This window comes from Cydia pomonella, chromosome 13, assembly GCF_033807575.1.
Source record: "Cydia pomonella isolate Wapato2018A chromosome 13, ilCydPomo1, whole genome shotgun sequence".
NCBI classification, from domain to species: Eukaryota; Metazoa; Arthropoda; class Insecta; order Lepidoptera; family Tortricidae; genus Cydia; species Cydia pomonella.
In genome coordinates, this window is record NC_084715.1 from 1,217,073 (window position 1) to 1,224,607 (window position 7,535).

General features: G+C 37.0%; 1 protein-coding gene across 2 annotated transcripts in view; it reads right to left on the reverse strand.

Moving 5' to 3' along the window:
* LOC133523954 (RING finger protein nhl-1) overlaps positions 1-7,210 on the reverse strand; it is a 174,216-nt gene extending 167,006 nt beyond the window's left edge. The window contains exon 1 of one of the 2 annotated variants that reach the window (XM_061859680.1): positions 7,145-7,210. The gene's annotated coding sequence lies outside the window, so the exon portion shown is untranslated. The remainder of the gene's footprint in view (positions 1-7,144) is intronic. The other variant, XM_061859683.1, reaches the window with a different exon arrangement.
* Positions 7,211-7,535: the final 325 nt, after the last annotated feature.

Below are 7,535 nucleotides of genomic sequence, written 5' to 3' on the forward strand. Positions count from 1 at the left end.
GTTACCAGAACTCCTAATCTACTCATCATAACTCCATCGTGTTTGGGCTCAAAAGATTTGCCCTGACGAACACCATCGATCTAGATGAGGTCCAGGGTCTCATGATGGAGTCAGGAGTTGGTCACTAGAACTCCTAATCTACTCATTATAATTCCATCGTGTTTGGGCTCAACAGAGTTGCCCTGATGAGCACCTTCAATCTAGATGAGGTCCAGGGTCTCATGATGGAGTCAGGAGTTGGTCACTAGAACTCCTAATCTACTCATTATAATTCCAACGTGTTTGGGCTCAAAAGATTTGCCCTGACGAACACCATCGATCTAAATGAAGTCCAGGGTCTCATGATGGAGTCAGCAGTTGGTCACCAGAACTCCTAAACTACTCATCTTAACCTCATCGTGTTTGGGCTCAATAGATTTGCCCTGACGAGCATCATCAATCTAGATAAAGTCCAGGGTCTCATGATGGAGTCAGGAGTTGGTCACTAGAACTCCTAATCTACTCATTATAATTCCAACGTGTTTGGGCTCAAAAGATTTGCCCTGACGAGCACCATCGATCTAGATGAGGTCCAGGGTCTCATGATGGAGTCAGGAGTTGGTCACCAGAACTCCTAATCTACTCATCATAACTCCATCGTGTATGGGCTCAATAGAGTTGCCCTGACGAGCACCATCAATCTACATCAGGTCCAGGGTCTCATGATGGACTCAGGAGTTGATCACTAGAACTCCTAGTCTATTCATCATAACTCCATCGTGTTTGGGCTCAAAAGATTTGCCCTGACGAGTACCATCATGAGACCCTGGACTTCATCTAGATCGATGGTACTCGTCAGGGCAAATCTTTTGAGCCCAAACACGATGGAATTATAATGAGTAGATTAGGAGTTCTAGTGACCAACTCCTGACTCCATCATGAGACCCTGAACATCATCTAGATTGATGGTGCTCGTGAGGGCAAATCTATTGAGCCCAAACACGATGGAGTTATGATGAGTAGATTAGGAATTATGAAGACCAACTCCTGACTCCATCATGAGACCCTGGACTTCATCTAGATCGATGGTACTCGTCAGGGCAAATCTTTTGAGCCCAAACACGATGGAATTATAATGAGTAGATTAGGAGTTCTGGTGACCAACTCCTGACTCCATCATGAGACCCTGGACTTCATTTAGATCGATGGTACTCGTCAGGGCAAATCTTTTGAGCCCAAACACGATGGAATTATAATGAGTAGATTAGGAGTTCTAGTGACCTACTCCTGACTCCATCATGAGACCCTGGACTTCATCTAGATTGATGGTGCTCATCAGGGTAAATCTATTGAGCCCAAACTCGATGGAGTTATGATGAGTAGATTAGGAGTTCTGGGGAGTTCTGGTGACCAACTCCTGACTCCGTCATGAGACCCTGGACCTCATCTAGATCGATGGTGTTCGTCAGGGCAAATCTTTTGAGCCCAAGGACGATGGAATTATGATGAGTAGATTAGGAGTTCTGGTGAGGGGGCGTCCATTAATCGCGTCATATTGTATAGGGGGGGGAGGGGGTCAGCATAAAATCACCAATGATCACCACAGGGGACGGGGGGGTATGGACACGTATCACGTGTATTTTTTTTTTTCATCTGTGCTATACTGTATTATAGTCAATAAAATAAAAATAATAGTTTTCCGCCCTTATTATCCTTCACGTGTACTTAGGTTCATTTGTTAGAAAACTGTTCTTTAGTTATCGAAAAAAATACACCGCATATTGGTCTAAAACAAGCCAAAAACGTATGACGCGATTAATGGACGCCCCCTGACCAACTCCTGACTCCATCATAAGAACCTGGATGGACTGCATTCGGGTCAAAAATAATAATACAAACCCTAACGTGATTTCAAATAACACTGAAACTCTATAGCACTAATGTGCGCAAACGATTGGCATCTTGGCTACGCAGCACCAATCGATACGACAACGAAACACTATCTGTCTCTCTCTCGTACTAATATGCACAAACGATTGGCATCTTGGCTGGGCAGCATGGGTGCGTAGCCAACATGCCAAACGTTTACGATACGACAAGGAAACACTATCTGTCACTCTATCGCACTAATATGCGCAATCGATTGGCTTCTTGGCTAGGTATCATGGGTGCGTAGCCAACATGCCAATCGTTTACGATACGACAACGAAACACTACTCTCTCTCTATCGCACTAATATACGCAAACGATTGGTATTTTGGCTAGGCACTAAGCAAGTGTGTGGCCAACATGCCATTCGTTTACGATACGACAACGAAACACTATCTGTCTCTCTATCGCACTAATATACTTTATTTATACCTGCAGTCATTTAGGAACTTCTTCATTTTCCATTGGTGTGAAAGAGACAGAATAAAGAGCAAGGGTTATAGTACACTCTGTAGTCTGTACACTTAGTAGTAGTGTACATAAAAAAAAAACTACTGTGTATATACAATAAAATAAAGAGTGCCCATATGATATCATATGACACTAAAATTAATGTTGCTTGAAATTATATTGAAAACTATCAAGATTATTCTAGTCTGCATTGAAACGCGCGTCGCGTTGCCGGCGCTCGCGTACCGAGCGCCAACGCCATCTATCGAGCGTTATTTCGTGAAATCGGAGAACGCTCCAAGGATTAAGGGCTCTTATAGACAAGTAAAAATTGCGAAAACCGTAATTTTTTATTTACATCATATAACAATATATACCTACAGATTTGTACGGAACCCTCGATGCGCGAGTCCGTCTCGCACTTGGCCGGGTTTTTTTGTATGAACGAGTACACAATAAAGGGAAGAGTGTAGATTGTATATTTTACTAATCATTTTATACAAATAAATCATGAATACTGCAATAAACTATTGTGAATTACAATATGAAACTCAGCATATGACTAAAAATGCTCTAATAAAACAATGATGTCGACTACATATATTTAAATACATATATTAAAAAAAAAACTCTACGAAAAAATTAATGAGACCAATTTTTCTCATCGCTCGCACAAAGTCTACTAGACTGCCTAAAGTAGTGAGGTGGAAATCACTTACAAATAAATAAATAAAATGTAACATATAGTCTGTCAAAGGGCTATCTCATTTCAAACATAGACAGAGGGAGTCATACTATCTTTGTCTTACACTAGTACTAGCATCCAAAAGAAAAGGATGAGTATAGTTTTTATTGTTCTTATTTACTGACAAATTGGTTTGACCAACTATAAAAACATGGAGGTGATATGTATATTATTGGCCGGTACTGTATATGGATTAGCTGTGATATAGAATGTTTGAAGAGTTTACGCGGAAAAAGTTATGGAATTATGTAAGGTCAATTAAATACGGCTAAGTGTGGCTACGGGTTAAGTGTAACTAGTCTTCATGTTACGTAAACTATATGAAATGTTGATACTGGTATGATCAGTACCCCTAGTGTAAATAAATTCGATTTCCAAACGTGACGTACGCGTTTGCGTTTAGTCTCATTTTGTATTGGATTTCGAAAGAGCGCGCCAAGCGGGACGTTTTGGAAACTCAAATTCCTATACAAAATGAGACTTAACGCAAACGCGTTCGTCACGTTATGATGTCGATCAAAGTTACACTAGGGGTACTGTTGTCATGAGCAAATGAACGTTCTATTCAAATTTACTATTTATGTGACGTTGTCAAGCTAATTTTGAGACTATCATCATTTTGAAATCTGTCTATTTTTCTTAATACGAGTTCCAGATCAAAATCTAAGAAAATTCGTCAAATTCATTAATTGTGAATATGTAAGTACACAATAGGCTTTTTGATTTTCAAGTTATTTTTATTATTTTTCTAAAAATATAAAAAATAAGAGTTGTACATGGATTTAAAAACCAAATTAGCTTGAACCCTAAATGGCTCAACTAGCTAAGTCCGTGACCTTAGTTTAGCAACTGTCTTCTTATTGATAAATTATTTTTAATAGAAGTCCTCAAATATTTATTTTCTTTTAATAATTTTCGTCTCTTCATAAAATAATTCATTCAATTTAAACATTTTGCTTTAATTTTAAATTTATGAGTTCGTTAAGCAGACACTTTTATCTCATATAAAATTCTCTGACATCTGATTGCTTACTTTGTATTTTTATCGTAAATATTAGTCTTGTTCCGTCAAAATTAATATTGTACTGGGCAGACGTCTGTTAGCGAAATTACAATACACATAATAATTATAAAAAAATGGGAAAAAATGTCGGTTTCAGCCAAATTACGATTACGGTTTTTAGTGCGTCTGTATTAAACTATCTTGTACAAGAATCTAGTAACTAGATGTTGCACACGAATTACTGAACCGATCCAATTAAAACTGGCCAGACTTGACCAATTTTCGGTGGAAGTTTGCATGGTAATGTATATCATTTTTTTTTTTTGATTTTTCATTCTGTTATTTTAGAAATTACAGGGGGGGGGGATACATTTTTTCACTTTGGACATGTCTCTTGCGCAAACTATTCAGTTTAGAAAAAAATGATATTAGAAACCTAAATATCATTTTTGAAGACCTATCCCACACGTATGGGTTTGATGAAAAAAGATTTTTTGAGTTTCAGTTCTAAGTATGGGGAACCCCCAAATTTTATATATATTTTTTTCTATTTTTGTGTAAAAATCTTAACGCGGTTCATAGAATACATCTACTTACCAAGTTTGAACAGTATAGCTCTTATAGTTTCGGAAAAAAGTGGCTGTAACATAAACGGACATTACGAATTTATAAGGGTTCCGTTTTTTGCCATTTGGCTACGGAACCTAAGATTTTATTCCCATTCCTTTACTATTTTCATAGACTTTGTATGACGACAGAATGGAAGGACCAAAAAATATGGATAATTTCTCCTATTCAAATCGAAAGATCTCATGATTCCTGCGTAGGGATAACATAAAATTCCCAAGTCTGAAGAAAACGTATCAAAGTGCTGGTGCCTGTTTAAATCTGTAGTTAATGAAATCGTTATTGGTTAGTTTATCGCTATTGCTCCAACCACGAAAGTCTCACAGCAGGTGCGAGCTGACAGCTTGCGAATGACTAATAAATCGCTAGTAATTGCTCGCTTTTTGGTATGTGGCTACGTCGGTTTGAGTGTAGATGTTTATATGAGAATGTCACTACACCTGACAGGTATCTAAAGTGTGAATTTGAATAGTTTGAAATGTTTGAACTGAGTCAAAATTCACATTTTATTGAATGCTTACTTCGTTTACGTCTTTCCTGTAGACATCGCTAAATTAGGAGAATCAAAGGAAAATTTTTACTTTGCATACTTAGAGGAGAGATATTTTTACGACTAGAATTAGAAAAACTTGATATATGTCTAGGAGCCATTAACTTTTAATGTACTATCCCTAGAGGCGACTTCTCCATAAATTATGTTTGGGACAATATCACAGATAAGTCAGGAATTCCCTTTCTTATACAATAAAGTTTATTGTAGAAATTGCGAAGCGTCTGATTGACATAACTGATGACCGAAGAGCTGGCGGCTTCCTCGCACAACGTATCAGTATTGCGATACAACGAGGAAATGCCGCCAGCGTCCTCGGTACAATGCCTCAAGGGCCTATTTTAAATTTAGCCTAGTTAGTTAGTAATACTCTCTATATATCCAGTATGAATATTTTTCATATAATTATTACTACAAGAGACATAAAAATATAATATATACAGAATGTTACTAATTATTACTTGTACAAGTCGCACAGACAAGAGACATAACAATATAACATGTACAGATATTTAGATAAATACCAAAGTTTTACTTTAAGAATTTAATTATCTCGTGAAGGCAATTTACCTTATAATAAAAAAGCGCCCAAGTGCGAGTCAGACTCGCCCATGAAGGGTTCTATACCATTTATGACGTATTAAAAAAAACTACTTACTAGATCTCCTTCAAACCAATTTTCGGTGGAAGTTTGGATGGTAATATATTTTTAATAGTTTTATCATTCTCTTATTTTAGAAGTTACAGGGGGGGGGGGGGGGGGGGGGTATTAGTTTTATCATTCTCTTATTTTAGAAGTTACACATTTTACCACTTTGGAAGTGTCTCTCGCGCAAACTATTCAGTTTAGAAAACAATGATATTAGAAACCTATCCATAGATACCCCACACATACGTGTTTGATGATAAAAAATTTTTTGAGTTTCAGTTCTAAGTATGGGGAACCCCCAAAATTTATTGTTTTCTTTTTTCTATTTTTTGTGAGAAAATCTTAATGCGGTTCATAGAATACATCTCCTTATCAAGTTTGAACAGTATAGTTCTTATAGTTTCGGAAAAAAGTGGCTGTGACATAATCGGACATGACGAATCCATAAGGGTTCCGTTTTTTGCCATTTGGCTACGGAACCCTAAAAATGGCACATAATTAAGATACCGCAAGTTTCCAGTCAGTTTCATTTATTGTACGTAACACGAGAATGCACTGCTCAGTAGCATTTTTGGAACAAAAAGTTTTATAACAGCAAATATGTAACATTTCCCGTGACGTAATTCCACTATTATTCCTCCGTCAACATAATTTTGCTATTATCGAGCAGGCAAAACCTGGGCTTAGATTTTTAGTCACGTCGCTCGTAAAACAACCGTTAAATCTTTAAAACGTCTTCGGACTAATTAGGTACCGCAACTCCGTATAAAATGTATTTAAAGAGGCATACATTGCAGAATGACCGAAAACACTAACTCTCAAACTTCATCCACAATAAATCCGTTACACCTGTCACCATCCACTCACACTGGCCACTCATAAAAATTAATAAACCGTAATATTTTTCTTTCATCATTTGAACGTTTTCTATTCCAAATTTAAAATCGCGCGCACTGGGAATTTTAAACATTTATCTCCAAATCACTTTCACATATTTGATTCCTAATTTGAAATTGGAATCCAAAAAAAGTCACTGGCTGATAAATGAGTAAGCAATTTAGGTTAAATGTCACAAGCAGAACACATTATAGACCCATTAAGGTCTCCACTGGCCATTAAACTGCCCGTAAAAGATACACTGCACTATTTTTCAGCCTCAGACTTAAACTTAGTGTTGTTTAAAAAAAAAACTGATTGTTTTTTTAAACTTACAGTAGTGCGCGCGCCAAAAGCAAACAGACTTATGCTGGTTCTCTTATTAGTTGGCTGAAATCTAAAAAAAGATGAGACACTCATGAGAACGGCGTGCGATTATTTTTATTGCATGTCTACGTGGATGGTAGGTGTTTACTTTGAGGGGCAGCGGAGCGACACAGAATTCCTAGGTGACCTAGGCATTTATCTATGGGATATTCTGCACTCATTAGCAATGGAACGCGGCCATTTCGTATACCTTATATACTACCGTAAAATAGTGCTGCTGTGCTCCAATATTTACTCCACTTTAAGGAAATTTTGAATATTTTTTTAACTATTCATTATTAAATATTCAGAAGAATTTATTTATTAAGCATAAAGTCTTATCTAAAATATTTTTATCGAT